The sequence below is a fragment of the Pygocentrus nattereri genome, chromosome 8 (genome assembly GCF_015220715.1).
Source record: "Pygocentrus nattereri isolate fPygNat1 chromosome 8, fPygNat1.pri, whole genome shotgun sequence".
Classification (NCBI taxonomy): domain Eukaryota; kingdom Metazoa; phylum Chordata; class Actinopteri; order Characiformes; family Serrasalmidae; genus Pygocentrus; species Pygocentrus nattereri.
This window is the reverse complement of record NC_051218.1, coordinates 7,492,275-7,509,150: the sequence shown is the minus strand read 5'-3', so window position 1 is coordinate 7,509,150 and position 16,876 is coordinate 7,492,275. Positions and strand designations below refer to the sequence as shown.

At 41.4% G+C, this 16,876-nt stretch overlaps 1 protein-coding gene across 2 annotated transcripts in view; it reads left to right on the top strand.

The window, feature by feature from the left end:
- The first annotated feature begins 8,793 nt into the window (after nt 1-8,793).
- LOC108443060 (INSC spindle orientation adaptor protein) overlaps nt 8,794-16,876 on the top strand; it is a 68,861-nt gene continuing 60,778 nt past the window's right edge. Inside the window, exon 1 of one of the 2 annotated variants that reach the window (XM_037540427.1) lies at nt 8,794-9,095. The gene's annotated coding sequence lies outside the window, so the exon portion shown is untranslated. Of the gene's footprint in view, nt 9,096-15,357; nt 15,416-16,876 lie in introns of those variants that run through there. The other variant, XM_037540428.1, reaches the window with a different exon arrangement.

The window sequence follows — 16,876 nt, the reverse complement described above, 5'->3', positions numbered from 1 at the left end:
TTTGAAGGTACTTTTACTTGTACTGAAGTACTGCTTTACCCTGCTTTGGGTAAAGCATACAGTTTGTTTATTCACAGAAACACAAACCAGCAGTGATAAGTGTTCATATTATCATCACTGATGAACAAATTCAGACCCTTAAATGGCCGAAGTTTTATTCCACACGTCTATAGTCTAAGAACAGCTCAGCCAGTTTGAGCTGAAGTCACTGCAGTTACTGAATAGTAAGCCTTAATATGTAATAAACCTGTATAAAACAAGGGGTTAAAGTCATGATTGAGACTGAAACCACAGAAAGAATCACATTATAGCTGTAAACTACAGCAAACGCGCCAAATAAAAGGACAATAAAGAGCAACAATGTCATTTTTAGGTAAGTAATATCTTTCCTGTGTGTTTTCAATTTAAACACACTGTCCACTATGATTTTCTCCTCCTCACATGCCAACTTGCACAAGGAGCTGGAATCACACCATCACAGTCATTCATAAAGAACAGTTCTTCAAGGGTTCTTTAGTAAAGGGAATGGTTAAATGTCCAGGGCCTGTAGTTTTATTACACACTTCTAGAACCTAAGAATGACTCGACCAGTTTGCACTGAAGTCGAGTAGGTCTGTGGTTTTAAGGGGTTGAGATGACATTAACTGGATTAAACCATTTTTAATGTACTTTCAGTAATAATGTTGACAGAAGGTAATTATCCAAAGTTTTTAATCAGCCAAATTCAATCAAGTTAAATAAAAGAAAATGAACTGCATTTCACTGCTGTCGGAACAAAACCTCATATCTCCATTTTTGACGTTTTTCAGTTTTTGACATAATTTGAAAAAACCTGTTTCCCTTTACATTGTATGTAAATTTCATGATGAATGGAATAAAAGAAAAGACCTAAAATTACCTGGAGAGACGTCTGGTTCCTTTGACTTACATTAAGAGTAAAGTATGTTTTTCCCTTCTCCTGTTAAGTGATCATTTTGGAGATATGTGGTTCGTTCAGCCTCCTCCACCTGCCATCACGAGACTCACACTCAAATAAACTAAACCTGTTATGCTTAGACTCTGATCTGAGTAAGGGGGGACGTTTATAATCATTTTTAGTTTTCGAAGAGTTAATTGGCTCCTGGCTTCATCTGTCTGTATTAGGCTTATTGTTTCACTCACCATTTCTGTGTTGTCTTTCCTCATACATACTAAAAAAAGAGGTTCTTTAGCACAGAGAAGAGTTCTATATAGAACCATGAACACCCAAAGAAGCATTACAGGGTTCCCTTCATGGTGAAACGGTCCTTCAGACTGATGGAGAATGTGTTCTATATGGATTTATATATACCACTATTTTGAAAGCCAATCTTACATTCAACAAATAGAAAAAATCATATTTATTCCCATATGGGCATGTATATTAATATACATGTGAGATACATTTCAAATATACTGTTTCATTCCAAAATGTTTAAAACACTAAAGTACATTGAACAAAAACACATTTGTTGATCATTTTCATAATGTATTTAATAAATACGCCCTGGGGTGGTATATATATACCCTCAGGGGTATATCTCAGTGCATTTAGTCAGGGAACATAACTGAACCATAATCCACTGATCTGTTCTAAGCAGTACTGACTCCACGCACCCCGCCTCGCCTCTAGGCTTTCATTCTACTGTTCTGTTTTAAAACATTCGTTATGAAAAGGTACAAATACCAACTTTTCACCTGGAAAAACTGATTTAAGCTTCACAGTCAGACCCTAAAACCACTATAGAACCGTTGAGAGACAGAACCTTTATTTCTAACAGTTTATATATATATATATATATATATATATATATATATACACACACACACACACACACACACACACACACACACACACACACACACGCACACACACACACACATATTTTCTAAGCCGTGTCTCCCTCTGGGTCGCGGGGGGTGCTAGAGCATATCCCAGCAGTCATCGGGTGTAAGGCAGGATACACCCTGGACATTTCGCCAATCCATTTATATATATATATATATATATATATATGTGTGTGTGTGTGTGTGTGTGTGTGTGTGTGTGTTTGTGTGTGTGTGTATTGCTGATGTCGAGGGAAATCTCGTATCTCCACTTTTGTTGTTTTTCATTTTTTTACATTATTTAAAAATACCTGGTGTTCTTTAAGTTCTGTGTATTTTTCTAGATCAGTGAACTAAAAGAAACGTCACAGGATGGCTCATAAACTTTTCTGGCTCCATTGACTTACATTAAAAGTAAAGTAGGTTTTTTCCTTCTCCTGTAAAGTTACCATTTTGGAGATACCAAGTTTTGTTCTGACAACAGTGACATATATATTTATATATATATAAATTTTGTCAGATGAAATCTTTGTATGTACTGTCCTTTATACTGTGTGTACATTTAATGAGGAATGGACTAGAGGAAATGATGCAAAATTACTTATAAAAATGTCTGGTTCCATTGACTAAAACTGAAGTATGTTTTTTTCTTTTATATATATATATATGTCTGTGTGTGTGTGTGTGTGTGTGTGTGTGTGTGTATAGAAAGCTGTATTTGTACAGAAGCAGATCCTACTTTTCTTCGCATAGCAGGAAATCACTTACAGGGGCAGCTCCTCTCCCAGATATCCAATCTGATCATTACTGATCACTATCGTATTGATGTATGATAAGGGCTGCTTAAGTGCTGCTGATCAGACTGCGCTGAGGACTCTGAGGTGTTACACTAACATTACTCAACAGAGGGCGCTGTTTTCCTCAACAGCACGGCAGGAATATTTGAGTACTGTCTTCACTCTGTATGGCTGCACTGCACAAACTATATTTTGGCAAGTAAAATCATCTTAATTCTAGTCAATATCTAAGATTTCTCACTAAGAGATTGCTTTAAGAATATATAAATAGATAAAATGTGATATGATATATCAAATATGATGAAAGGAGCCTAGAAAAGAGGTTTGCATGGCTCTATTCCTCTATTTTTGGATCCTTTTTGTGCTTTTTGTGAGTGAGAGATGTGATCAACAGTAAAGCAGAACAGAGAATTATGAACCACTGTGAACAAGTCACTGAGGAGTAGATCACTCTTTACCTGAAGAGACCAAATTCTAGAATATTCTTATATCGAGTTTTTCCCCCTTAGAACGTCCAACTACAAAGTTTGTGAGGTTTTAATACCAAAAACAGGTATAATTCATTTCTACATAATTAATTTAGCCTCTCTTTATTGTGTAAAATTAAACAGGTTGTTCCTGTTTTTCGTTCTCTGCCTTTAAGATTGATATATGTAAATGAGCTCTGTTCTGATTGGCTGTCCTGTATTGGGTCTCATAGAAAAAGTATTTTATGCTTAATGCATAATGCATAGGTAAATTGCTATAGGCTGAATGGGCGGAGCTAAACTGCTGTAGGCTGAATGGGTGGAGCTAAACTGCTGCAGGCTGAATGGGCGGAGCTAAACTGCTGTAGGCTGAATGGGTGGAGCTAAACTGCTGCAGGCTGAATGGGTGGACCTAAACTGCTGCAGGCTGTATAGGCAGACACATGCAAATGTGTTGTTTTTTGTGACATCACAAAAACAGTGAATTATGTTTTGGCAGCTTAGAATCAATTTTCCACATATAGACTCTTTGACCCGGAAATTCAAAATGAATAAAATTCAGTTTTCCATCATATGGGCCCTTTATTTACATGTGGGTAATTAAACATAGCATGTCTCTGCAAGTCTGTGGTGAGCATGAACACCTAGTGAGTTTTCACCCATCTTTAATCTGAAAAACTGAAGCTCCTCTTGAACTGAATCAGTTTTTGTGCTGTATGTTCTGCTCAGCTCGGAGTGCTGAGGCTCAATGATATGAATGCCATTATTCCACAGGCACGCAGTTTTCATCTGCTGCTGTGTTTTTTATGGTTTTTCCACTGTCTCCATGCGATCTGTCTGGATGAAATCAGCTCCTGACCGAATCGGACTGGAATTCATATGGAAAGTTTGCAGGGACGATGGAAAAGCGCTCTGTATAATTGTTGGGGACCGACAGACTGTTTTTTCAGGTTTGGTTTCTCTCTCTCTCTCAGCTATGTGCTCACTTTGCAGTTGAAGAGAGCAGCTTTAATAGTGAACAGCTGTTAGTCATTTGGTAATTTCAGCTGAGCAGAGAGAGACCCCCCCCCCCCATTAACCACAGCAGTGCTGTGGCACTTTCTTACACTCACAGATTTGGGCAGAGGCTGACCGCTCATGCTGGAGCCGATGGAAATGTAATTTACATTCCTGCAGACCTGTCCTCTCTCCGAATTCCTGGTGGAGAGATCATGCTCGGATGATGTGCTGTCAGATGAACTGTCACTGTTACCAAATAGCCATTCAGTCTTAAAGGGGAATTCCACCAAATATTTCTAAATTTCTGCATAATTAGACGGTTAATACGTAAACGAGTTAGTTCAGAGCGGTTTGGGGTGAAATGTTCTGTTCTAGAGAAACTTACTGAGTCTGAATTGTTCACAGTGGTGGTGCTAGGAACCAGACGTCCACAGGGATGGGGGGAGTGGGGGTGCTGAGAGTTGATCAGCTGCAACTTCTAAAAATAATAACAATAAAAAATCTTTATATCTTCTTGTTTTAGAGCCTGTTTTTTTTGTATATTCTTAAAACCTGCAGTGACTACACTATTTACATGAACAATGTATTTTTATTATAATGAGGTGAATGGACTCTCTCACCCCCTGCTGGCTGCCATGGGGGCACATCTCGAAAACACACAAGTTGAGGGAGAGTGCATGCAGAGCTGTAGGACATTTTTTGAGTCCGAAAGCTACATAATATCGTAAAAAAAAAACATAGCGATGTCTATTGCTTTGGTTCATTTTTATAAACTGCTGCAGCTCCTGCTGGTGTGTGTTCGAGTGTGTGATTGTGAATGTGACACAATCAGTTATTGAGCCACACATCAACAATCCGATTGGACGTCCCTCAACTCACTTGTATAAAGTTCACCGTGAAGGAGAGAGCAGAGAAACCAGTGTGTGTTTGATGTGTGATTTATGAGCGGTGTTATGATACATCGTGATCCACTCTGTTTGATGAAAATGATCAAACAAATCATTCATCATGATGTCACTGTTCATGTCATGCATATACGTCTTACAATTTCAGCTCTCCCATCTTAAAACATGCCCTCACCTGGGCGTCCACCCCTAAAAGCTCCGTCACAGAACGTTATTACACGAAAGGGTTATGAGTACAATGGATTCTGATAAAGTCCTCTGCAGATGTGGCAGCTGCAGCTTAGTCTACACGATTACTGAAGACATATTTTGACATGTTAAACATGTATTTAAACCCATTTTATCAGGCTCCACAAATTCTTTGAAAAGGTTGCCAAGAGTGGCAGCTCAGCTGCTATAGTTGCAACGCTTGTGTAACACAACAGAGCGTTCAACGCGCCACTGTTTGTGTTTAAATAAACGTCTGCTACGTTTCGTCAGGGCTGAACGCAGCCCTGGTCTATGGAAACAAGCCCACAGGAAGTGATTTGCCTTTCAAAGAAAGCCCAAAACAGGGCAACCTTAACCTAAGTGTAAGCAGAAACTGCCAAACTCCAGCACTGTGACACAGGTGACACAGCACTGCCTCCTTACAAAGAGCAGCACGCAGGCCTTAAATGGACAGCTACTGACCTAAACAGAGCTCAGAGTCTCACAGAGACCCACTCTGGACTCAGCCGTGGGAGACGATTCATACTGAATAAAGACCGATGTTTTAGGGGAAAAGACGAAATTTCATAACCCATAGTGACTAGACAGGGAGCAGTGAGTCATCTGATCTTATAGATGATCAATATCAAAATATTGATCATTAACAGCTGATTGTGTTCAGCTTTCAAATCTTTACCTGCTTTATTTATGGGAAAGATGTGAAATATTGACCTTAGAAGAAACTTGTGTCCAACTGAAACATGAAATGACTATTGGAGTTGTTTCTGTAAACGCTGTACACACACACACATACACACACACACACACACACACACACTGTGTGTGTGTGTGTGTGTGTGTGTGTGTGTGTTGCTGTTGTCGGATTAAAACGTTGTATGTCCAAAATAGTAACTTTACATGAGAAGGAAAAAACATACTTTAATCTTTACATAATTTACCTTTTTTCCAAGTCATTTTAGGCCGATTCTTTTGGTCCATGAATTTACACAAAGGACAACAGGTTTTTTTTAAATTATGTCAAAAACTGAGAAATGGCCAAACTGGATCTACGTGGTACGAGAAAACCTGTTGTCTTTTACATTGTGCATAAAATTAACCATGAATGGACCAAAAGTAACAGCCCAAAATTACTTGGGAAAAAGTGGAAAAAGTCTGGTTCTATTGACTTACACTAAAAGTAGAGTCGGTTTTTCCTTCTTCTGTAAAGTTAGAATTTTAAAGATACAAGGTTTTCAACGACAGCTCTACAGTTACAGACTGTAGTCCATCTGTTTCTCTGATACTTTGTTAGCCCCTTTTACCCTGTTCTTCAGTGGTCAGGACCCCCATGGACCCTGACAAAGCAGGTATTATTTGGGTGGTGGATCATTCTCAGCACTGCAGTAACACTGACGTGGTGGTGGTGTTTAGTGTGTGTTGCGCTGGTCTGAGTGGATCAGACACAGCAGTGCTGCTGGAGTTTTTAAACGCCTCAGTGTCGCTGCTGGACTGAGAATCCACCAACCAAAAATATCCAGCCAACAGCGACGTTTGACCACACATGCTCAGACTGAGAGAACGAAAGAAATCAGAGTAAGAGTTTACAGCACTGAAAAACCCCATTACTGAGCTCAGATCCAGCCTCTTTATCAGATTTACTAATCAGATTTTCTTAATCTGATCTTAGAAATCAGACTGAGCAACCCCATTACTGAGATCTAATCCAGGGTGAAGAACATTTGTCATGTTTAAAGAACGTCCACACAGTGTAAAGGTTTTACGAAGAACCCCTGAATTGGTATTGTTAGTTATGTTAATCTCAAGGAACCCCCAGTGACAAGCAAAATCTCAAAAATAAAAGTGCCAAAGGGGGTTCTTTACACAATGCAATAGAAGAACTGCTTTTGTTTCAGTGGATGGTTCTTTTTGTGAGTGAAAAGAACCTTTTTAGTGCATGAAGAACTTTCACATCATGAAAATGTTTCTAGTAAAATTGGAATTACATCACGGGATGGTTCTTCAACTGGTTTTAAAGCTTCTTCATACTCAAAGATCTTATCCAAACATGGTTCTTTAGAGAACCAGAAGAGATTGTGTATGAAATCACTCACATAACCCTATTTTTGTGAGTGTAAAGAACATTTGTAAAGTTGAAAGAACCATCACACAATGTAAGGAAATACCCCTAAACTGGCATTATTGGTTCTTCAAGAACTAAAATGGTTCTTCTATTTTGTGGAATGCACTCTTAAAATTAAAGGTGCCAAAAAGGGGTTCTTTACATGATGCTATAGAGGAACCACTTTTGGTTCAGTGTATGGATCTTTACAGAGCCTCGTTGTGAGTGTGAAGAACCTTTCTAGTGTTTAAAGATCCTCATAATAATGTGAACATTGTGGAATAACCCAACAGTATATATTTACATTCTGTGAGGCTTCTTCAAACTTTTTAAAGGTTCTTCACACTCAAATCTCTTATTCAAGCATGGGTCTTTAGAGAACCAAAATGGCTTTTCTGTTACATGACTCAAAGAACACTTTGTGGAATGCAATCTTAAAAATAAAGGTGCCAAAAAGGGTTCTTCACATAATGCTATAGAGGAACCACTTTTGGTTCAGTGGATGGTTCTTTAGAGAACCAATTTTTGTGAATGTGAAGAACCTGTTCTAATATTTAAAGATACTCCAAATAATGTAAAATTGGTAGAATAACCCAAAAGCAAGTCACTGTTGTCAGAAGAAAAACTGGTATCTCCAAAATGGAAACTGTACAGGAGAAGGAAAAAACCTACTTTGCTTTTAATGTAATTCCATGGAACCAGACATCTTTCCAAGTCATTTTGGGCCGTTTCTTTTGGTCCATTCATCATGAAATTTAAACACAATGAAAGGAACAACAGGATTTTTAAAATTATGTCAAAAAATAGAGTTTTTCTTCCAACAGCAGTGATATACATACATTCTGTGAAGGTTCCTTAAATTTTTAAAGGTTCTTCACACGTTAATCTCTCATTCACACATGGCTTTGTAGGGAACTAAAAGAAGTTCTTCTAAGGCTTTGTTGAAAGAACCCTTAGTGGCCCCTTTTTTACAGAGTGTATAACTGTCAGTGTTTATTGTACGTGTTGACGTTTCTGTTATTGTGGCCTCAGTTTGTCTGCTGCTGTATTTGAGGGATTTTCTGGGTGTTTCTCTGCGTTTCCAGGGAATCTGCGCTCCGGTGCTCAAGCGAAACGAGACACCTTTTGGAAATTTGATGGTAAAAGTCCAGAAATAGCTTTTTTTTCTCCCAAACAACATCCTCATCCTCCCCAGCTCCCCTCTCTCAGGAGAAAGTAAACACGCTGTGGCCGAGTAAGAAATATGATTTCATTCTGCTGCTGTGGCAGCTCTGCCGTCTGGCTCTCTCCAGTGTTTTCTCCGGCTCCGTCTGCCTCTCCGACTCCCATTCCACACATCTGGATTCCAGCCCCCATTTATTTATGCAGCTCGAGTTGTTTTTGTGGGACTTTAAAAGTCCACCACCTTTAAGCATCAGCAGTTTGGCCGGATCTGATGAAGTCTACAATTACACTCCACCATAACTGGTCACTCTGCAATTACATGCTTGACCACAAAGCCTGAAAAAAAGAAAGAAAGAAGTTTTCAGCCTCGTCTTTCATACGGCAGACAGAAATAGAATAGTTTTCATGTCTGTCTGGCCTGGAGCCCAGCTGGAGCTGCCTGCCCAGCGCAGAGATGTGGGCTTCACTCTAAAGCAAATCTTAAGGTCATTTTAGTCTGCAGCAGCGGCGTGTGTGCTTCACAGACTCTTGGGCTCTGAGCAGCGCTGCTCTTTAAAGACGGAGAGGATGAAGACCTGGGGGAGTTCCTAACTCTTCTCTCAGTGCTGAGGTAGGTCTCACCTTTTCACACATTCTGCTTTAACTGGGCAGATTTAAAGAAATACTTCAGCGTCTCTCCACCTGACGTCTATCTGCTGCATCTGTAGTGAACGGTCGATTACTACAGACAATACCTTTGACACATTTCCCTGAACTTAAAAAGACTAGAAAAGCAGTTGACTCAACCCAGAAGTACAATAGAAGTCAATGGGCAGTTGCTTGAAGTGAAAATCCACTGATTTTTCAAAATTCCTCCATAATTCAGTGTGTGAGGTGTAAGCAGAGAGGTTCAGAGCGGTTTGGTGTGAAATAGTTCAGATACCTTTACAGTGGTGGTGATAGGAACCAGGCGTCGCCATGACTACAACACAGATATCTCTGGTGGTCTTAACTAAATAGAGCTACAGCTCTGCTCTGCCTCAGGGTGGTGCTGTAGCAGACTGGTTCACCCAGTTGGTCCTTCATAGTCTAGAAACCAACTCTGAGAAACTTTACAATGAGCTGCAGCAGATCTGAAAACCTGAAAACTCACCCAGTTTCCCAACAGTTTGGAGTGAAGAGTGACTGTTCCTCATTTCACACACTGAAGACAGAAGAGGAGACGAGGAAGATCTCAGTTGGGGACTCCCCAATCCCAGGGGGGGGAATTTAACATGCTGTCCAAAACCACCTGTGAACCTACACCAGTCTTCTGAGTTTATATGGAATGTTGATGATGGAAAATAGTGGAAAATCTGCAATAATCAGTTTTCTTTGGGGACTATTTTGCCGCACGGCGCCCTGCATGTATCCCTGCACCATGATTGGACTTTAAGTTCTCTAAACTATCATAAAACAACGTCTCAGTCATCAGGCAGTGAATTCAGAACCATTTCATGTAGGAATTTTCTGTGAGGGAGCTTTAAGAGGGGGATGTCTGGTTCCTATCACCACCACTGTGAGCAGTTCTGACTCAGTTTATCTAGAACAGAGCGTTTCACACCGAACGACTCTGAACCGCTCGGTTTACATCTTAACCATTTAATTACGGAGAAAAAAAAACTGGTGGAACTTTGCTTTAAGAAGTGCTTCATGAGCAAACAGCATGTATGTCTTTATGTAAAAAGGTCAATTTTACCAAAATGCATCTCACAAACTACATGACATCACACCGCACATAGAAAGTCATTGTGCATCAATTTCTCATCAGTAGTTTGTGGCTTATGTAGATGCTGAAGCTTCTGTACTCTTTAAAGGGACTCAACAAACTGCAAACTGACACTGATGAAGCTAATTTGATTTCCTATGATTATTTAGCATTATATACTTCGAGGAACTTTTCAAAGATGAAGTAAAAAAGAAAGGAGCTCAGCCTGCAGTTTAAAGGCAGTTTGGGTGTGTTCCTATAAAGTCTAGACTACCACAGCAGCCCAGCTTTAATGACAGAGCACAGCAGAGCGAGATTCACCACTAATGACCGTCCTGCACTGGCATACTCAGGCTTATCGGCCTGCGCTGCCTTCCCTAACTGCACTCAGGCAGGCAGAGAGCTGCTGGGATAAAGTTCCCATGACAGACCCTCTTTGTTTTCTACACTTGGGCCTCAAGACAGAACCTCTGATGCAAATGCAATGTTTTAGTCTTCATTTTGCTGAAAGTGAAGGCTTTTCTGCACAGTTCGCTCTCAGGTGCTTCACTTCACATTATTTATACTTTCAAGATGAACTGACCCTTATCAGTCCCACAACAGGGAAATATGACCTCTGCATTTAACCCATCCGTGACATGAAACATCACATACACACTAGGGGTAGTGAGCACACTTGCCCGGAGCAGTGGGCAGCCCTATCCACAGCACCCGGGGAGAAGTTGGGTGTTAGGTGTCTTGCTCAAGGACACCTCAGGCACATACTGTCAGCTCTGGGGATTGAACCGGTGACCTTGTGATCACAAGGCCAGTTCCCTAACCTCCAGCCCACAACTGCTCCCTAAATAATGTTGTTCCCTTCAGGGAATCGACCCCTGGTCTTTATTTATTTATTTATTTATTTATTTATTTATTGGTCTTTTACCAAATTTTCTCCCCAATTAAGTTCCAATTCCACCCCTAGTTAGGACTCCCCCAATCACACGATACCACCAATGCTAGGAGGGTGAAGGCAGCACAGGCTTCCTCCAAGACCTGTGAAACCAGCCACTGCATCTTTTCGAACCGCTGCTCATGCAATGTCATTGGATAGCCGAATGCACTTGAAGGAGACGCTAACCACCATATCTGTTACGTCAGCTAATAGACGCCTGCTCTGACTAACATCGCGTTGAGTGATGGGGGGAGACGGGGCCCATGGTACCCACCCAGAGAGAGAGTGAGGTCAGTGGTGCTCTCTTGGACTCCCAGACGGCTGTAGCAGCACCAGGATTCAAACCTGTGATCTGATGACGACCAGCACTTAGACAGTTGCGCCACTCGGGAGCCCCACCTAACTTTTATTTTGAAAGAAGAATTTATGCTAGCTAATGTGGTTAGGAAGGAACTTTTATTTTGAAAGAACTAGCTAATGAGGTTAGAGCATAGATATGCATACCTAGATGCTGCATTAGGTCCAGCTAGACACATCAACAGTGCCAACATTTCAGGGTGGTCAGCATCACTGCTGGACTGATCCATTCACACATTGATGGATTTGCTGATGTGTGTGTGATTGTTTCCTGTGCTAGACTCGGTTTTTAACGTCAGGTACAGACTGAATACTTTCCTGCTGGTCCAGATGGCCACTCTGAATGACTTTGTTAACATCTTAAGGACTGAATTTTTCAGAAAATTTAAAACAGTGGTGGAAACCTTTTATGTTCTAAATGAAATTCTTTACTTCAAAAAACGGAAGGAAATTCAGTTTTCTCTGATATGGCCCTTTAACTGAAAAGGGGATGGGGGGATGGGGGCTGAAATCACGTGGCTTCTGATGTCACAGGGTGGTGAAAGGTCATTACTGCTGTTTGTGGTGAGCAGTAATTGTAGCTGTATGAGCTGCTGCACTTTGGCAACACTTAAACTGAGTGTGTGCAGAAGTGTTTGTAAGATGTTTCAGAGAGTGCTGTCTCTTCTTCTGCTTGTGTGTATATAACCCCACCCTCAGTGCTGCGATGTGTGTGTGTGTGTGTGTGTGCCAAGCTTGTGAGCTTTACATTATGACCACGACACTTGCAGTGCGCTGTTGTGGTGTGTTTAAAGGAGAAGTATACCTGTGTTCCCAGGACTGTGTGTTCAGCTCTGAGTGACACATCATTGCTCAATATGAGACATTAACCTGTGAAAGGGTTCCGAGGGTCCTGGTCAACATTTTGGGGTCATCAAAGGTCACACAGGGAACGATGAGGAACACACTTTCCCTCAGCCATGCTAGCATGAGTGAGCTAATTAGCTACATAAACAGTGTGAATAATTAGTTTGTCTGGATTAAGTTTTGATGTGCTGCACTAGCTGTGGGTGAGATGGTATTAGGGGAACGTGGGGGCACCCTGGCTATAGAGGGAATGTGAATATAGGACCCTGGGAATATGGGACCCTTGCAACATAGAGCCCTGGGATTATGGGACACTTGGCATAGAAGGCCCTTGGAATATGGGCCCCTTGGACCCTAAGAGTATAGGGTCTTGGGAATATGGGACCTTTGGAACAGAGGGCCCTGGGAATATAAGTGCCTCAAATATAGGGTCCTGGGAATATAGGTCCATTGGAACGTAGAATCCTTGGAATATAGGACCTGAGAACAAAGAATCCTGGAGAAGTGGGATGATGGGAACAGAGGACCCTGGGAATATAGGACACTGAGAATATTAGACTTTGAGAATACCCAGGGAACATAGGACTCTAGTAACATGGGACACTGGGAACATTGAGCCCTGAGAATATAGGGCCCTGGGAATATGGGACACTTGGAACATAGGGCCCTGGGAATATAAGCCCCTAAGACCATAGGGTCCTGGCAACAAAGGACTGTGTAAACATAAGACACTGGGAACATGTGACACTAGGAAAATAGGGCCTTGAAAATAAGGACCCCAGGGAATATAAGGCCCTGGAACATAGGACATTGGGAATACACTGCCCTGAGAATATTAGACTCTGAGAATACTCAAGGAACATAGAATCCTGGGAACATATGGCTGTATGAACATGGGACACTGTGACTAAAGTCTGATCTATGGTTTGCACGTGCTGATGATGTAGCACCAAGTGGTGAGCAAAACGTCAGTGGCGGTGAGTGAAGTGCAAAATGCTTATGGTCTTAAAAGTGCCCTTACACCTGGACATTTCATGCATTATCAGGATTACATCTGGATAGAGATTATCCACGTATAAATGCAGATGTAAACCTACCCAAAACACATTACACACAGATTTAAACCTCCTCAGGAGGTGATGCATTTCAGTCAGATGTTATACAAGCACCTCTGCAGGACACACTGGTTAAGAGCATTACTGCAATACCTGTAGAGCTTAAAGACAACAAGCATGATTATTCTATCATTGTGTCCCAATTCAAGACCCACAAATGCTGAAATGAAATGAGACAGTCTGCTCTACAGCGGATTTCCTGCCGCTGTTCCTGTCCTTACCACTGCGTAACTAAACGACGGAACCAGAAACTTTGATTTTATTCATTTATTAGAGTGTCTCTCTTTGCTCCCCAAAACAAAATGAAACTTTAGCATAAGTTTTGCTTCAGACCACATTGGCTTTGTTAATATTTATGTGGTTAACCATTCGAATCACTGTAAACCCAAAGTGTCTCCTCAGCCACTGTTCGCTCCTCTGTTGACAGCGCCATATTCTCAAATCCTGGCCTGCACATAATGAATGTCAGGATATGTTGGCTGGTCAAGATCCTCCTTTGGACCCTTAGTTTTCATGGAAAAGAAGGAGACATTTCATGGACGCATATGAAGGAGCCATTGAAATGGGACAGTCTAGTCGCTCCGCTGTGACACAGTCAGCTTTCAGATGCAGCCTCTGAAGGATGCAGCCCCTGAATTGGAACACAGCTTATGAGACAGAAATTATCTAAAAATTACAGACAAGTACAGAAACTAGTGCTGGGCGATTTGACCTCAAATCAATATCACAATTAATTAATTATTTTATGAATTATTAATGAAGGATTATTTTGTTTTCATTTTTTTATTTTTTGCCCTCACAGTTCACTGAAAAGGTTTGTACTGTAAATATGTTCTACATATCTTCACGCTGATCCTCCATGAGCGACCAGTGTTCTTTGGCAGTCGTGATTGTTTACCTCTGGATGAGCCACGTGAAGCTCTGTTCTTTTGCTCATGTGGGTCAGTTTAGGGAATATGGCCTTAGCTTCCATGCTGCAGACTGGACGTGGTGGAGTCATGTGACCACACGCACAGGAGTATGTTTTTCAAGGGGACAGTACATGAACACACAGAGTCGGAAAAGGATTAGCAGGATTTTTAAAAAAAGGAAATAACCGACATGGGCAAGATTACGTCGGTTAAAGGTTCTGAATTTTGGTGTTGATTACTTTTCGGTTAATCAGTCAGCACTAAAAGAAACCATAAGGCCTTCTCTGAAGGTCTCTGAATGATCATGATGGAAGGTCATATGTAATGTAAGCTGACTGCATACGCTGCAGTTTCTGTGTATATCTCCTTCTTTCCTCTCCGCGCTCCAGTCAGCTTTGACTTCACTGAAATAACACGACTGTGAAAACACCGCAAGATTTCCACGCTCACGCGTATGAACAGACGCCTTTGTTTTCACCGTGTGTGGGTTCAAGACTGGACAGAGGGTTAAGGCACATGCAGAACAACCGTACAGCCGGGGCATCTCTCTGTTTGGGCCAGCAGAGCAGTTTTATTGTTGTGGGGCACAAAAGCGTCATTTTGTGGTTCTGAGAGGCAGATTTCTGAACAAGGGATTATTTCTGATTTGAATTACAAAGCACTTTTTTTTCTTTGTGTACTGAATGCACTTTTCTTATTTTTCTCCATCATCTCATAAACTACTTTTACTGTTTTGTGAAAAAAAGCACTTGCCTGTGTTTATAGTAGTTTTATTTTTAAAGTTATTTAAAGTCAGGGTGGAAAGCTTCAGTTTGTCCTCAGGTAAGCCTTGTTATCAGAAAACATAATGCAGAGATAAAGTTCTTTCTTGTGGGGGAACATTTAGCATGCTCATGGTGAGAGGAGGAAGACAGAGGCTCATTCATTATTAAAAGGCCAAATACGCTTAGCAGACGCTGCTGCGGCTCACAGCGCAGGTCAGAATTCACTGGACACGAGCAGGTACACAACCGAGGCCAGAAACACTTTAAACTCCAGCAGGTCGGTAAGATAACTCTTTTTTGTAATATTAAACTCTGACAGTGGTTACGGTAACAATAACAATAAAACTAAAAGAGACAACAACACTAAGAACAGCAATAACAGGTGGACTCTAGCACTGAAGGGTGAGGGGTGGGTTGAGGGTAATCGCTAATGCTTGGCCCCACCTATCACAAACAACGTTTTGCAGTCCGGAATGGTGAACATCTGATGCACTAATATGGGAACTATGGGCCGATGATGATATTCAATATTTTTATACAGATATCTGCCGATGCTGATACATAACCACTTATAAACCATAGAAATTTGAACCAAATCTTGATTATCACTACTGAGAAGTGTAGCATTTTCTTCTGTAGGGTTACAATTGCAGTAAAACAAATAAAGTCCAGATAATTTAGTCGAGTAACTAGTGTGTAAATCCCCCCGGTATTCGGGGGTCCCGTGTTATCTGTCTGCTTTGGGGCAGTTGTGGGCTGGTGGTTAGTCGTGGGCTTGCCGGTTCAATCCCCAGTGCCGACAGTCCATGACTGAGGTATCCTTGAGCAAGACACCTAACCCCCAATTGTTCCCCAGGCGCCATGGATAGGGCTGCCCACCGCTCCAGGCAAGTGTGTTCAGTGGCCCTAGTGTGTGTTTATTCACTAGTGTGTATGTGGTGTTTCACTTCATGGATGGGTTAAATGCGGAGGTGGAATTTCCCCGTTTGTGGGATTAAAGAAGTATCACTTGACTCTCTCTCTCCATAGTGGCACTGATGCTTCAATGTCAGTAAATGTCTGTTTTATCAACTGTTCCTCTGTAATGTCTCTGTACTAGTGCGGTTCTGCGCTCTTCCTCACATTAACTGAGATCTTCCTCATCTCCTCTTCTGTCTTCAGTGTGAGAAATGAGGAACAGTCTCTCTTCACTCCAAACTCTTTGGAAACTGGGCGAGTTTTTAGGTTTTCAGATCTGCTGTAGCTCATTGTAAAGTGTTTCAGAGGAATCTGGGCAGAGTTACAGTTTCTAGACTATGAAGGACCAACTGGGTGAACCAGTCTGCTACAGTCTGCTGGGGGAAGCAGCTAAACAATCAGTTTCACTGAATCTGGATTTGAGCGTCTGTTTTACCCAAGCAGACCATATAACATCATAAGTTTATTTTCAGGGATCCCAAGAATTTAGATTTTGAGACATTCAGGGGGTCCAAGGGGTTAATTAGGGGGTCCAGACCCTCCAGGACCCAGGACACCTTGGAACCAACCCATTGCATATTTGAGGTCCAAAGAAAAGGACATGACCTAAGTCCTGGATAAAGAAGTCATGTGGTCACCCCAGCCAATACCAATATGATTCTGATATCATCAGACTTCCCTACAGTGTTTCACATTCTCACAAAAGAGGGTTGTTCAAGGGTTCTTTAGGAAAGACAATGAACTGTATGGACCTGTTTTCGTGCTTAAATGGTTCTTTGTG